Source organism: Papio anubis, chromosome 14 (assembly GCF_008728515.1).
Source record: "Papio anubis isolate 15944 chromosome 14, Panubis1.0, whole genome shotgun sequence".
Taxonomy (NCBI): domain Eukaryota; kingdom Metazoa; phylum Chordata; class Mammalia; order Primates; family Cercopithecidae; genus Papio; species Papio anubis.
In genome coordinates this window covers 853,097-869,637 of record NC_044989.1, presented here as the reverse complement: position 1 = coordinate 869,637, position 16,541 = coordinate 853,097, and the positions used below count along the sequence as shown (strand labels likewise).

General features: G+C 42.3%; 1 long non-coding RNA gene across 9 annotated transcripts in view; it reads left to right on the top strand.

Moving 5' to 3' along the window:
* The window catches only part of LOC103876665, a 110,590-nt gene that overhangs the window by 19,162 nt on the left and 74,887 nt on the right, over nt 1-16,541 (top strand). For 6 of the 9 annotated variants that reach the window (XR_002516474.2, XR_002516479.2, XR_002516475.2 and 3 more), the window contains exons 2-4: nt 4,519-4,653; nt 10,147-10,273; nt 15,119-15,187. This is a non-coding gene — a long non-coding RNA (uncharacterized LOC103876665). Of the gene's footprint in view, nt 1-4,518; nt 4,654-10,146; nt 10,274-15,118; nt 15,188-15,836; nt 16,224-16,541 lie in introns of those variants that run through there. The other 3 variants (XR_002516476.2, XR_635981.4, XR_002516478.2) reach the window with 2 other exon arrangements.

Sequence of the window (16,541 nt, the reverse complement as noted above, 5' to 3'; positions counted from 1 at the left end):
CCTTCTTCTCCTGATCACAGCGATAATCTCCATCTAACCTCCACCCAGTCTTCAAAGTCAGGTATGGCCATGAGTTGAGTCCCAGTCGATGGAATATGAGTGGAAATCATCCGTGCGACTCCCAGACCTGGCTTCTGAATGCCCCTGCACAGTGTGGTACCTGCAGGGATGCTGTTGCTGACCGTGTTTTCTAAGGATCTTTTCCTTTTCATCCTATTTCCCCACAGGCTGCCAGAGTTACATTTCTAAAGCACAGACCTCCCTCTTATGTTCCTCTGCCAGCCTTCCTATTGCATATGAGACACATCCCTAAATTCACATGGTGATAGCCAAGGCCCTTCACCATCTGGACAGCACCTGGAAGCTCCCACCTGACCACCGTGCTTAGTAGTCCCGGCTTCACCAGAGCCTCTGAACATTCGCAGAGCTCTGTCCTCGCTCCACAGCATCTCCTGCAGGGTGTCGTTTCTGGGTGCTGCACCCACAGACGCTTCATCATTCTTCAAGACACAGGTCCGATGTTGAAGTTGTGTTTCCTAAGTTGCCTACACTGCTGTCTCTTCTTGGAGCACTGTCACTCCCTCTGCTAATATTTCACTCCTTAGTGCATATTTTATGCAGTTTTCACAACACTATCACTTTCCAGTAGAACGTGAGCTCTGGGGTGCAGAGGCTGTGGGGTCATCCTCATCTCCCTAGTGCTGAACTTGGTTTCTGACTTGCTGTGGGCCCTCAGGAATGTCTGTGGAAGTAAACTGACTTGAATTCATTAAGTAAACCAACTCAGCTTATGAGAAGGCAGAGTGTCAAGATGTGGGGTCACAGCACACAAAGGGCATGGCAGAGGCACAGCAACTCCCCTGGTGACCCAGTGCAGGCGAGGACGCTGGGAGGAAATGAAACCCCAGCGAAATTTCTGGATTTGGTGAGAAGCCTCTGGTGTCTGGTTAGTCCTTAAACAAGTGCTGACTTTGGGTTTGCCTGCATTGGTCAGTTAGACTTTCTTGGTTCTGTGGCTTGGAACTGGGAAGTGGCCTGGGGTTTCTTGACGTCAACTCATATGTACGGCAAATTCAATAATCTATTTTCTGGAATTAAATGTCTGTCCAGTTTAGACTCAATTTAAGGAAAGGAATAAATTTAGCAATACACGTAGGTACGATGATCATATGCAATGTGAACTGGGGGATTAGCTTACTGCTTAGAGATTTCCTTAGTGATTCCTCATCAATAAAATGAAATGCTACTTTTAAGATGCTGATGGAAGTAATTACTTTTTGAACAAGGCAGATACAGATGCAATTACACAGAAACTTTGCCATAAATGTGCATGATCGAAGGGGTTAGAGGAGATATCTGTATGGGAGAAGGCAATCTGGATGCCAAAAGCCCCAGCAGGCTGTGGAAGAAGGAGCGAAACTCATGTAGAGTTAGCAAGGGAAGCCTCAGAGACTAGGAGTTGTTTGAAGTTGGCCATAAAGAACAGATAGCAATTTGACTACAATGAAATAAGAAACTGTAGTTACTATTTTAGCACTTGCTTTCATGGGCACATGACAGCTTTTTATTTTTTCTGATAAATGTGCAGGTTTCCTATATATTTTTAATGTCTCCAGTTCTTTTACTTCCTTTAGCAAATGACGTTTTACCTTGTGTCTTAGTCCACTAAGGCTGCTACAGCAGAATCGCACAGGCTGGGTGGATTCTAAACCACAGAGACTTGTCTCACAGCTCCGGAGGTTGGAAGTCTGAGACCACGGTGCTGGCCCATGCGGTGTCTGCAGGGTCCTGTTCCCTCCCAGACGACACCCTCTGGCTGTGTCCTCACGTGGGCGAAGGGGCAGGGCAGTTCTCGGGGCCTCTTCTGTGGGAGAACTCATCCTACTCAGAAGGGTTTCACCCTCATGCCTTCCCAAAGACCCCACCTCCCAACATCGTCACCCTGGGGTTAGCATTTCAACATTTCAGATCTGAGGGGACACACATTCAGTCCACTGCACCTTGCATTTGGGGACTCTGTGTCCATAAAGACTCCGAATTGTCCAAACTGAATTTAACGTTCAAGTCATGATCATCAGAATAACTCCAGCTAGTTCTGACCCTGCAGGGAAGAGATATTATTTGTTCAAAGTCACACTTCTTTACTATCCTTTCCTAACGTAATCTACTGTTTAAATAGAATTATAAAATTATGTATTATTTATCCTAGTGGAAGGATAATGATGCTTATTGAGGTGTGGCAATCACATTTTAAAATACATCACTTTATAAGCTTACATTGAAAAGACAAGTATTTTCTTTTCAGGTGTACTGATGAATAAAAAAATAACAGTGAAAATGATCTAATATCTACTGTGCATCAACCATGGGCCATTGTTTTAGGGCACTAGAGAAGACACGGGTGCAAACAGGATCAGGGCATTGTCCTGGCCAGGCAAGGAGCTCAGCATTAATGGGGCAAATATCTACAAGAGTTCTTGCGATCTACAGAAAACAGCAGTAAGGATATGATTAGCAAAACCAAAGTATCAAGGAAGAAGAATAAAGGGAGGAACTCAGTGTAAGCGGATATGCTGCGTGGAGTAAATGCCACCTGACCTGACATTTCAGGAGGTGACGTCACCAGGTGGAAAAGAAAGATGTATGTCCCTAGATGCAAAAGCTTGAGAGAGCCTTGCTGGTGACCAAGAGCCCGGGCGCCGAGGCTTGAGGGGAGCAGTGGCTGGATCTGGTCCGAGAATTGCACACGGTGTGCTGTGGCCTACAGATGAGTCCAGAAGCTTTGACCTCTGTGAACTCTTTTTTATCCCATTCTACTTGGAACAACAATACAGTATCAGTCTTCCTCCGCTGCCCCGGGTGTGCTTCTCCCAGCCAGCAACCTTCCAGAGATTGCCACCAGTTACAGGAAAAAAATCTGTACGCCTCCAGCCTGAGTTTAAAGCCTCCTCCTTTCTCTGTCCCGCACCTCTGTGGTCTGACTTCCGCTCCTCTCCAGCAGAGATGCGCTCGATCCACGCACGCCTCCCTTATGCCGCTTACAACATTGTTCCTGCCAGGAAACGTTTCCCAAATTCACCCCGATTAAAGGGAGGGGAGGCAGGAGGCCAAGGGTTCTGCATTTATCCAACAAAGAGAAAATGAATCTCTCAATTAGACAGTGACAGTTGGCAAGGATTGGCATCTGTATATTTTTGACAAAGAAGAACCAATCATTGGCTTTAGAGTAGCAAGAGGCTTCAGAGGTGATCTCATTGAGGGACTGTGGCATTTGAATCTTCCTCATGAAAAAGTAAGGAGACCTCTGCTCTACTGTAATTTTAACCCCCTTCTAGGGAATTTGTTGCCTTGCACGGCAGCGTGTCTACTTGCTACATAGTTTTCAAATCAATAAAGTGACTCCACTATAAACATTTGCAAAGTTTGTACAGTCTCCTAATAGTAAAATAAAATAGTAAAATTTATGTGATTTATTTATTTCTGAATTTCTGATCACATAACTGTATCTTAAAACAGTTTACCACTATCATACATCAGTGAATTTCGATGTAGGCAAATTGCTGTAAATAGACCTGACATATTTGAAGTGGACAGATTAAGTTTGGAGCAGGGTTATGACATTTTCTGTCTTATGAGGTAGTCAGCTCTTTTGACTGTTGTTTGAATCAGTGATTTAGAAAGGATTTCACCATTTCCTGTGACTTACTTTAATAATGTGCACTATGTGCATTTGTTCTAATTAACGTAGATCATTAATAATTATACTAATTACTAATTAATAATTTTTCTTATTCAGAAGTTCATTTCCAGAAGGACCTAGTGGGCATTGAAAGTGGGCCAGATGAGTATTAAACTTGACCTGCTTTGGTGACTTTGATAGTCTGTGCTTTAATTAACTGGTAAATCTGAGGTTATGAAGCTCAGGTAATTAAAAATGTATTTTTACTTAAATTGGGATATATGGGACTTTACTTAATGATCTATACAGGAAATTATGGAGTATATATAATATTTGGAACGTGATTCAAGATGCTTTAGCTTGTAAAGTACTAATAAGATTTCATGGTAATCTCAAATATAGACTAGATAAATTCCTGTTTTAGGTAAGATACAGAAGAGTGCATTCTTAAGCAGGTCCACACTAGTTAGAAAGAATGTGGCTGAAAAAAACATTTTCTGTATGGCTGTTATAGGAAAGATTCTCCGATTCCCACTAAGAACATAGCAAAATTAACTCCAGATACATGGGCTCTGTTAATAAAAATTGATGAGTTATGGAAATGCAGCTTAACCAACACTGTTTAGTTAAAATCCGCTCCTGGAAACATTCCTGCGATTCTTATCTCCTGCTCTTGGAGCCCCTCAGACCTCTGGGCCGATCTCCTCTGCACCAGCCCTGCCCTGAGAGCAGGAGAAGCAAAGGACCCCCAGCTCCCAGATCCACCCACCCTGCACTTAGAGGGCTCCACCGACCATTTTATCTGATTAGAACATGTTTTTGTCTTGCCCTCCATCCAGAGGCTACTTCAGCTCCTGAGAGGGGGATCCTGGCCAACAGCTAAGAGGGAAGGAGCTCTGCTGGCCTGGGTCCCCTGACGGCTTCTCCACAATGTCAGTGACATGCAGAGGTCACCTGCACCAGACACACGCCAGGTAACTCCTCAGGTTACTCCCCAGGAGCGACAGCTTGTGCCAGCACAGAAGCGGGCAGAGCCTGTGGCATCACACCCAGATGGTGGGTGTAGATGAGACAGACCAGTCACCCCAGCCCACAGATGTAGAGAGACAGACCAGTCAGACCCCAAGCCGGCATATGTGGACTGTACAGTCATCACCTCCAGCTGGCAGGTGCAGAAGAGACAGGTCGTAACCCCCAGCCAGCAGGTGCAGAAGGGACAGGTCATAACCCCCGCCAGCAGGTGCAGAAGGGACAGGCATCACCCCCGGCCTGGCAGGTGCAGAAAGCACAGGTCATAATCCATGGCTGGCAGGTGCAGAAGGGACAGGCATCACCTCCACCAGCAGGTGCAGAGGTGCCCTTGCAGTAGTTGGATGTGAGACCAAGAAGCAGAAGCTAAGGGAGGGGGGCTGGGACATTCCTGGAGATCAGAAACCAAGGCCCCAGGGCTGACGCCGCACATATCCCGGGCATTGGGGACTGAGGGCAGCTGATGGGGCCCTTAGCAGGACTTGCCTCTTCCAGACTTGACCAGAGAACCCAAGCATGCTAAGTGTGACTTACGGACGCCATCAGGTTGCGGCAATTCCACAGGAAATGGACCATCAGCCCTTCTTCGGCCCTTGGACTCTCCCCCCCGCCCCCACTGTGGGTGAACACTGCCTGTTTCCTGTGCTCTTGGGGGAAGGGTCTGGCCTCGGGGGTCACCCCTGCTCGTGTCAGACTGCGGTGTGCTCCCTTAGTGCTCCCTCTGTGCTCCCCTCTGGGCTACCATGCCTCGTGCTTCCCCTGTTCTTCTCATGCTCTCCTCAGTCCTCCCTTTGTGTTTCCTCCATGCCCCTTTCTATGCTCCCTCTCATGCTCCCCTCCATCCTCCCCTCTTGTGCTCCCCTCCCCTTCTCCCTCCATGTTCCCCGCCCTCCACACGTGGCTCCCTCTCTGCTCTGCAGTCTGAGCTGTGAGGGCCCAGGTGCTGCTCAGCTGCCAGGCCCCTGCCCCCCCATCCTTTTCCTAATCCTCCTCTACTCCTTCCTGGGAGCCCCCACACCAGGGCTGCCAGGGAGGCCTAGACAGCCATGCCTGCCGTCGCACATTCATACTGGCCCAGAAACACAAAAATTTATGCTTCCACCTTTCTGCGCTTCCTTGTTTTTATGAGAATGATGCACCATCATTCCAGGTTTAGGAAGCAGCGAAATACGTCTCAGCTGTGCGAGGCTCATGTAAATCACCTTTAAGAAGTGAATGAAAATGTTACACTAAAGCTTTGTGAGACAGCCAGGGCCTGTTTCCCCCATAAAGACGTTTACACCTGACTTGTATGTGAGAATAGCGCCAGGCAGTTGAGCTTCCTGCTGAGGGTGCGAAGGACCAAGGAAAAATAGAGAAAAAGAGAAGGGGAGTGTGTGCAAGAGAGAACAGACCGAGGGCAGAAACCAAATCAGCTGCCTGGTATAAAAATGTACTTTAAAATAAGATAAATTACGGGATTTCGTGTTTTTCTAGGATAATGTACATGAGGGATAAAATCTACTTCGTTATTAACTGATTTCATTTAGTTTGCTTTAATTAGAAAAACTATTACAAATAACTATAAATGCAAAATTAACAGGTTGATGAGTGGCAACAAAATAATGAGTCCCATGGTGATAATTATGTAAAATATGTAAAATCCATTTTCTAATCATTGATTTACATTAAATAAAAACATTAATTTGACTTTGGGTTGGCTGAAGATATCGGCAGCCACTTGAATCTAAATCTCTCCAAACATCTCCAAGATGAGCATGAAGAACTACTTGACGTAGAACTCTTCCCTCGGCAAGCCTGGGAGAGAGACACGGTGTGTTTCAACCACCTGCAGGTGAAATAATAAACAACATACAACAGCAGTCGATTACCTTTGATCCCAGTGAACACAGTGGTGGACAGTGAGGAAAGTCCAGGGACGTGGACAGGAGGGACATGGAGAAAAACTGCAGAGAAGCCTCCCAGGGGCTGGCGGCTCCAGGGAAAGGACACATGCATCTCCAGGACCTACATGGCATGCCCAGAGCTGCTTTGCCTCTGAAGAAGAGGATAAATAGAAGGAAGAGGCACCCTTAGGAAGCAGAGGGGTGAAGAAATAAAGAGAAGCAAGAGAGGAAAATGTGGGGTTCTGCAAGACCAAAGAGGAGCAGAAACCAGAGGACACACCACCTCCCCTGGGACAGCAACGGGAAGCGGAATGCTGCTGCACTGACAGGAGAGAGAGCTCTTGAACAAGGAATCCCATCCACTGCCTCTAACGGCCAGCTGCACGGAAGAAGTAAGCAAACAAAAGCAGCCCAGTGTTATAAAAAGCTATTTGTAGAAGAAAACACAAAATGAGAATCAAGCCATTTCAGGTGATAAAAATGCACTGCCACAAAACAGCTGTGAAGGAGAAGGGACCTGAGCACAATACTGCACCTTCAATTAAATATCCTCACCAAGTGGCTGGTTGTACAAGGAAAAGGACCTTGTAGCAGGAAATATAAAAATGACTAAAACCAAGAATGACTGGATCGAGTGACAATTTGAGACATTCAAGAAAGGCAAGAAAACAAAAATTAAAATAAAAATGATTTATGAGTATTCTCCAGTGAAACAGAACCCCTGGAATGAAGAGTGAGCTCGTGTAATTATGGGGCTGGCAAGTCCACAGTTTGCAGGTTAGGCTGGCGGCTGGAGACCCAGGAGGGCCAACGCTCCAGCAGGAGTCTGAAGCAGGTGGGCTGCACAGTTGTCTCAGAGCCAGGGAGGGGGGTCTTTAGGCCTTCAGGGGTGCAAGGCCTGGTGCAACCCCGATGTTATGGAATCTGCTTTTTACTTAAAGTCCACCAAAGTAAATTAATCTCATGCACCGACACCCTCACGAAAACACCCAGAATAATGTTTGACCAAAAACCTGGGCACCCCATAGCCCAAGCAAGTTGACATATAAAATGAACTATCAAAATGAGTTACATAAAAAAAAGGGTCAGAGTGACACTGGTGACATGCAAGAGAGCCAACAACAGCCAGCATACATGTAACTGGAGTCCCATACAAACCCAGGGCCAGAGCTAGAGAAACTAGACTTAGATAACTTTTCCAGAAACAAAAGAAGCATTGAAGCTACATGTTAGGAGGGCCTACTGAGACCTGCAGGAATTGGCCTGGTGTATTTAACTGAGACATAGCCAAATAAGACTATTAAACTTTAAAGATAATGAAACACAATCCTAAGGGCCTGAAGATAAAATATCACATTCCTCACCCAGGCCAAAGAACAAAGTAGGCATCTGACTTCTCAAGAGTGACCTGCAGAGCGAGGCCACAGTGGGGCTGCATCCCTGAACCCCCTAATGGAGGTGTGAGCACAGGATCCCATCCCAAGCCAAACTGTCTTTCCAGCATCAAGGCTATAGAAAAATAGTCTTAAGCATGCTAAAAACTCAGGACACGTGCCTATAAGCACTTCTTGAGGGATTTACTCCTGCAAAAGTGTCTGGAGCAATTGTAGGTATCACTGTATTGATCTTTTTAGGAGAATACATCGACCTATAGACCACCTGGTCTCCAACATCTGAAAACAGTCGTTTCTTCTCTTCTGCCCAATTTTGTAGTTGTTTATATCAGAATGTTAAGCCTGCCTCAGTTACTTAATCATGGCTGGAAAGATAATCAACATCTACTGCTTTTTTTAAATTAGAAAAACACAAAACAAAATTTTAGCATCTTCTAGTAAAATAATTGTTTTAGTCAAATTTTAATTGAACAAATGAATGAATGAACAATCAGGACCTTCCTTTTTTGTTGTTGTTGTTTTTTGAGACAGAGTCTTGCTGTGTCGCCCAGGCTAGAGTACAGTGGCAGGATCTCGACTCACTGCAACCTCCACCTCCCTAGATTCAAGCAATTCTCCTGCCTCAGCTTCCTGAGGAGTCTTAAGCATGCTAAAGGGATTACAGATGCCCGCCACCTCACCCAGCTAATTTTTGCATTTTTAGTAGAGACGGGGTTTCACCATCTTGGCCAGGTTGGTCTTGAACTCCTGACCTCGTGATCAACCCGCCTCGGCCTGCCAAAGTGCAGGGATTACAGGCATGAGCCACCGCGCCAGGCCAGGCCCTTCTTTTTATAATAATATATACAACTCCTGGGTTTTAAACCTTTGACTTTAGTTACAGATGGACTCTGAGAGAGAAAATAGCACCCCTGTCCAAACGTCACATGCCTGGCGGTGGGACGCAGCCTGGCCTGTGCATCTGAATGTTGGAGAGTGCACCTTCCTCTCCTTATTTTGCTTTATTTCCAGGGAAAGGGAAAGGAAGACATGCAGGTAATTTATCAACTAAATTATAGGCTGACTGATAATAAAGCCCCACGCCCCCCAAAAAAGGAAATGATTGTGGAGTTTTAGTGGGTTTTCAATTGTTCTTTCTTTTCTCTCCACAATGAAAATCTATCATTAAAATATTTTATTTCGTTTTTGTTTTAAAAGTTTAGGTAATTCTATCAGTAAAAATGAACTTTCTAAAAATTGCACATAATTTGTCACTGGTTAGAAATGCACAAATCTACCAACTTCTCATTGATCTTAGAGTTTATTGTGACTTCCTTGTGCTGCCTACCAGAATTTCTTGCAGCCAGTGGGTAACTCAAGTCATACAATGTTAGAATAATAAAGGATGTTAGACTTTTTCTAAAATCTCCAGCTGTATATTTTCATCACCAAATAAAGTGCAGTATCCAAAGCAAAATTAAAGTAACAGATTTCTTTTCTTCTATCTACAGTCAGTTCATATGGACTTCATTTATTGGATCATTGAATATGTTTTCTTTAAATATCAAGAAGCAATAACATCACAACTATTAACCTACCTATATAATTTACATTCTAAATGAAATGTCAGGTTATGTATGTGAATAGAGACGTATAAAGATAAATATTCTGTCATTTAGACTTTTCATCATGAATTGCAAAAGCATTTCTACTATGAATCATAGAAATATTTATTGCATGATAATAAAAGATCTGTATCTAAATACAATTTCATCAGAAAAGCAATATAAAGATATTTTTGACTCAAATTTTCACTTCCGGCTTAAATAAAACACATGTGTCATGATATTATAAATTTTATATAAATATTTTGATGATGATATTTGGCTTTCAAAGAAAGGTACCTTTGGACACATGAACAAAGTTCAGCCAGTGATGTAATATAAAAACAGGAATATTAGTTATTATGTAATTAAGTACCATTATAAAGAATTTTAGTGTTTCAAACAAAATATTAAAACTGCTGCTGGAATCTATTATAAAATTTTCCTTTAAGAATTCAGATGTTTTGGATAATTCTGTTTGTGCATTAAAATTGTTTCTGTAATTTTTATTAATGTTCCAACACTAATCTGCTTCAAGAAACACCACTTTGCTTTCCTTTTTCATCTCATTGAAGTCCTAGGGTCACTTTACCCCGCACTTGGATTGATGGACGATCAGATGTCTTCCTTCTCATGCTGGCCAAGACATCAAACACCAGAGTGGGCTTACTTGGCTCCAGTGCTGGTGATGTGCACTTCTGGGTAAGTGGAATCTGGGGTGTACATGTACTAGTGAATTTGCTGGTTCTTAGTGCAGGATCATTTGAAAAAGTATTATTCAACCAAATTGATCAAATCACTTTGAACAATTTATGCATGTACTTCATTACATAATAGTTTCCGTTTCTGCACATTCTTATACCTATTAATTTTTGCAAATACTATAGCCATAATATAATATCACATTGTTATTTTGATTTATGTTTAGCTGAATTCAAGTAATTTTATACTGGTGTTCAGAAGATTGACTTTAGGTTTTCTTACTTGTAAATTACCTTTTATGTGTGTTGCCCATGTTTTAATGGGTTGACCTTTTTTATTGATGTTACTATGGACTGAACTGCATCCCTGCCAGATTCATATGTTGAAGCTCGAGCTCCCAGTACCTCACAATGGGACCGCATTTGGAGATAGGGCCTTTAAATAGGTAATTAAGTGAAAATGAGGTCATTAGGGTGGGCTCTGGTCCAATATGGTTAGTGTCCTTATAAGAAGAGGAAATGAGGACACAGACACACACACAGGAATGACTGCATGAGGACACAGGAAGAGGCCCCATCTACAAGCCAAAGAGAGCCTTGGGAGGGTCCAGGAATGACTAAATTGTCATCTCAGACTTCTAGCTTCCAGCACTGTGAGAAAATAAGTTTCTGTTTTTCCATTAAAAATTCTGATTATTATTGTTGAAAATAAGCACAATGGCTCTTTTTTTTAATGTTGGTATTCTATCTGACCATCTTGGTGAAAGCTCTTATTAGTGCCAGAGTTTTTTCAGATTTCTTTGAATTTTCTGTATAAAAATATTGTCAATAATACAAAATATATTATCTTTTCCCATACAGTTCTGAATTCTCTTTATTATTTTTTATCTTAATGTGGCTAATAGAAAATAAAGTGCAATGCTTTATAAGTGAGGAGATAACTTCCTCCTTGTCTGATTACTAAGCTTAGTAGAATTAGCATGTTTGTTTCAAAAATTTAGAAGATAATCTTTATCTAGTGTTTCTGAAATGTAATGTTTTTCTCATTTTAAATTTTCTAGTACTATCTATTATATAGGTATGAGTATTGTATATTAAACTGATCTTATGTTACATTAAAAAAATCATAAAATATTTTCAATAATTTACTAGCTTTGATTATCTAAAATGATTGTCTCGGCCAGGCGCAGTGGCTCAAGCCTGTAATCCCAGCACTTTGGGAGGCTGAGACGGGCGGATCACGAGGTCAGGAGATTGAGACCATCCTGGCTAACACGGTGAAACCCCGTGTCTACTAAAAAATACAAAAAACTAGCCGGGCGAGGTGGCGGCCGTCTGTAGTCCCAGCTACTTGGGAGGCTGAGGCAGGAGAATGGCTTAAACCCGGGAGGCGGAGCTTGCAGCGAGCCGAGATGGTGCCACTGCACTCCAGCCTGGGTGACAGAGCGAGACTCCCTCTCAAAAAAAAAAAAAAAGATTGTCTCTAACTTCAGGTTTTCTAGTTCCTCCATAATGGTTTCTCCAGTATCACATTCTGAATGAAAACATATCTAGTGATTTCCCATTAAATATGATGCTGGCTTTAGGAGAAATATAATTATGTTAAACATATTTGCATATATTACATTACATATATTTACGTATTTATATTTACTATATATGATTTTACATATAGATAACTATATAACTATATATAGTTGTACATATTTATATGTGCATATATCATACATATGAATTGATAAATACTTGCTTAACCTACTAAAATGTATAAAACATTTACGTATTACAAGAAAAAGATATCTATAATACAATGAATATAAAACATTATTATATTTTAATGTGTTAAAGAAATATCCATCAATTTATATTTTATAGAATGTTTGTATTAGAATGGGAGTTATATTTTGCCAAAAACATTTTTAATGTCTGTAAATCTGAGACGGGAAACCAGCAGGACTTGTTTTCTGAGCAGTGGACAGGACTGCAGCATGACCCTGCTGGCCAGAACAGGATGGGGTGGAAATGGTGCAGTGAAACTGCCAAGCCAGCAGGTGGAGATGGCAGCAGCCTTAATGTCCCTCAGTACTCATTTGCATAAAGACCCCTCTGCTGGTGCCATGTTTCATGTTTCATTTGCATAAAAACCGCTCTGCAGTTTACAAATGCCATGGCAACAACATGGAAGTTACCTTACATGGTTCTGGAAACTCTCTGCTCCTTTTCCAGACATTTTTTCAAAACAGCTGGCTCACAGCTCACAGGTGCAAATTCGAGGTGCACTGTCCATGGGGTATCCCTGCCCCGCAAGAGGCAGCACCACTTCAGTAAAAGTTGCTTCTGGGACTCACCTGATGTATCAGTCCGTTCTCGCATTGCTATAAAGATATACCAGAGACTGGGTAATTTATAAAGAGAAGAGGTCTAACTGGCTCATAGCTTTGCAGGCTGTACAGGAAGCATGGCAGCATCTGCTTCTGGGGAGGCCTCAGGGAACTTTGACTTATGGCAGAAAGTGACATAGGAAGAGATGTCTTACATGGCAGGAGCAGGACCAAGAGAGGGGGGAGGTGCCACACACTTTAAACAACCAGACCTCACAATAACTTACCATCATGAGAGCATCACCAAGAGGATGGTGCTAAACCATTCATGAAGGATTTACCCTCATGATCCAATCACCTCCCACCAGACTCCACCTCTAACACTGAGGATTACAATTCATGTGAGATTTGGGTGGGGACACAGATCCAAACCATGTATTCCACCCCCGGCCCCTCCCCAATGTCGTGTCCCTCTCACATTGGAAAATCCAATCATGCCCTCGCAACAGTCCTCCTAACTCATTGCAGCATTAACTCGAAATTGAAACTTGAAAGTCACACCTGAGACAAGGCAAGTTCCTTTTATCTATGAGCCTATAAAATAAAAAACAAGTTAGTTACTTCCAAGATACAATGGAGGTGTAGGCATTAGATGAATCCTCTCATCCCCAAAGGGAGAACTGACGAAAAGAAAGGTGCTACAGGCGCCACACAAGTCCAGAATCAAGCAGGGGGGGTCGTTAAATTTTAAAGCTCTAAAATAATCTCCTTTGACTCCATGTTTCACATCCAGAGCATTCTTGTGCAAGGGGTGGGCTCCCAAAGCCTGGGGCAGCTCCAGCCCTGTGACTTTGCAGGGGTCACCCCATAGCTACTCTCACTGGCTGAGTTGAATACTTGTGGCTTTTCCAGGTGCAGGGTGCAAGCTGCCAGTGGCTCTACCATTTTGGGGTCTGGAGGATGGTTGCCTTCTTACCAGAGCTCCACTGGGCAGTGCCCCATTGGGAACTCTGTGGGGGCTTCAACTCCACATTCCCCCTCCACACAGCCCTATAAGGGTTCTCCATGAAGGCTCTGCCCCTGTAGCAGATTTCTGCTTGGATGTCCAGGCTTTTCCATATATCCTCTGAAGTCTAGGTGGAGCCTTCCAAGTGTCAATTCTTTTACTCTGTATACCTGCAAGCTTAACACCATGTGGAAGGCATCACAGCTTATGGGGTGGAAGCCATCACCCTCTGAAGCAGTGGCCCAAGCTGTACATTGGCCTACTTGAGCCATAGCTGGAGCTGGAGTGGCTGGGATGCAGGCAGCAGTGTCCCCAGACTGTGCAGGGTTGGGGAGGGCCTTGGCCTGGCCCATGAAACCATTCTTCCCTCCTAGGCCTCTGGGCTGTAATAGGATAGGCTGCCACAGAGGTCGCTGAAATGTCTCCAAGGCCCTTTCCCCATTTTCTTGGCTATCAGCATTTTCCTTCCTTTTGGTGATTCAAATTTCTGCAACTTGCTTGAATTCCTCCCCTGAAAATGGGGCTTTTCTATTGCATGGGCAGGCTGCAAATTTTCCAAACTTGTAGGCTCTGCTTCCCTTTTAAATATAAGTTCCAGTTTCAGATCATTTTTTTGCTCACACATATAAGCTAAGCTGTTAGAAGCAGCCAGGTCACATTGTGAATGCTTTGCTGTTTAGAAATTTATTCTGCCTGATACCCTAAATCATCACTCTCAAGTTCAAAGTTTCACAGATTCCCTAGATGAGGGGCACAGTGCCTCTAAGTCCTTTGCCAAAGCTTAACAAAAGTGACCTTGCTTTCGGTTCCCAATAAATTCCTCATTTCCATCTGACATCTCCTCTGCCTGGATTTTATTGTCTATATTATTATCAGAATTTTGGCCACAACAATTTAACAAGTCTCTAGGAAGTGCCAAACTTTCCCTCTTCTTCATATCTTCTTCTGAGCTCTCCATACTCTTCCAACCTCTGCCTATTACCCAATTCCAAAGCCACTTCTCCATTTTCAGGTCTCTTTATACAAAGCCGAAATCCTCAGTGCCAATTTTCCATATTAGTCTGTTCTCACATTGCAATAAAGAAATACCCAAGATTGGGTAATTTATAAAGAAAAGTTTAATTGCCTTACTGTTCCACAGGCTGTACAAGAAGTATGTCAGTGTTTGGTTCTGAGGAGACCTCAGGGAGCTTTTACTCATGGCAGAAGGCAACGTGAAAGTAGGTGTCTTCCATGGCAGGAGCAGGACTCAGAGAGAGAGGGAGGAAATGCCCCACACTTTCAAACAACCAAACCTCATAAGAACTCCCTCACTTTCATCATGAAAGCATCATCACCAAGGGAATGGTGCCAAGCCATTCATGAAGGATCCACCCCCACGATCCAATCACCTCCCACCAAGCTCCACCTTCAACACTGAGGATTACAATTCAACGTGAGATTTGGGTGGGGACACAGATCCTAACCATATCACCTGCCCTGCATCAAATGTAATGCTATTAATTTTTTCTCTTTAAAGGGATTGCTACGTCATGTTGCTGACTTCCTTCATATTGGACTGACCCTGAGTTCATGAAATAGACCCCAGGTAACCACTCTTTGCTAATAGTTAATATTTTTGCATCAACATTTATCACTGATAGTAGTTTATGTTTTCTTCTTGGTACTATATTAGGTTTAAGTACAAATGATATTCTTGTTTCATAACTAGAATTTGGTAGTTTTCTTTCACTTTCTATTATTTCAGATAATTTGTGTAATATTTAGAATATCCTATGTTTAATATGTGTTAAAATTGTTTCTTATATTCTTATGAGGATGTGATTTTTTGGTGAGGTAATTCTTTATTTCTTCTATTAAGATTAATCTAAACTTTATATTAAATCTGAAGCTAACTTTTATAAACTGTTTCCTCCATTTCCCCTATGTTTTCAAATTTATTTTTATAGGATTGATAAATTATAGTAACTTCTACCTTGTAAAAGTTTCCTGTTTCATTATTATTTTGCTCTTTCAGTTTCTTTATTGTGTGTATTTAAGGTATACAACGTGGTGCTTTGATACACATGAACATAGTGATGTGATGGGATTACTATAGCCAAGCAAGTTAACATGTCTGTCATTTCAAATAGTTATCCTTTTTTTCTGTTAAGTGCATCTAAAATCTACTCTCTTAGCAAAGGTCCAGTATACAATATCACTAACTATAGCCCTCATGCTGCCCGTTCCATCTTTAGCTTTATTCATCCTGCACGACTGCAACTTCCTACCCTTTCATCAGCTTCTCCCAACCCTCTTCCCTGCCTCTGGAAACCACCGCTCTGCTCTCTGCTTCTGTGCATCCAAATTAAAAACATTAAGATTCCATATATAAGAGAGATCTTGTCTTGTATATTTGTCATATTTATCTTTTTTGCTTGGTTAAATTATCTAGTTATTTGTCTATTTGGTAAGTTTTTCAAAGAACTAGGATTTGCATTATTGATTATATCTACCATTTTATTATTCTCTATCTTTTGGTTGAAAATATTTATGTATATTTTTTTGTTTCCTGTACTTCCTATTTGTTGACTTCATTGCTCTTCGTCTAGCCATTTCAATTGGTAATAAAATTTATTCTCATGCTTTGGTTTTTATTGATCTGAGTATTGAGGGATCTGATTTCTGATCCTGCCAAGATTTGAAATGCCTAATAGTGTTTTAACTTTTCGTTTTGAAATTACACTTCTCAGAAAAACTGCAAAAATAATAAATAATGCAGATTGTTTTTATAACACTCTTCATGAGCTTCCTCTAATTCTAACCTCTTGCATGAACTTGGAACTTTTTTTTTTTTTTTTTTTTTTTTGAGATGGAGTCTCACTCTGTCGCCCAGACTGGAGTGCAGTAGCATGATCTTGGCTCACTGCAACCTCTGCCTCCTGGGTTCAAGTGATTCTCCT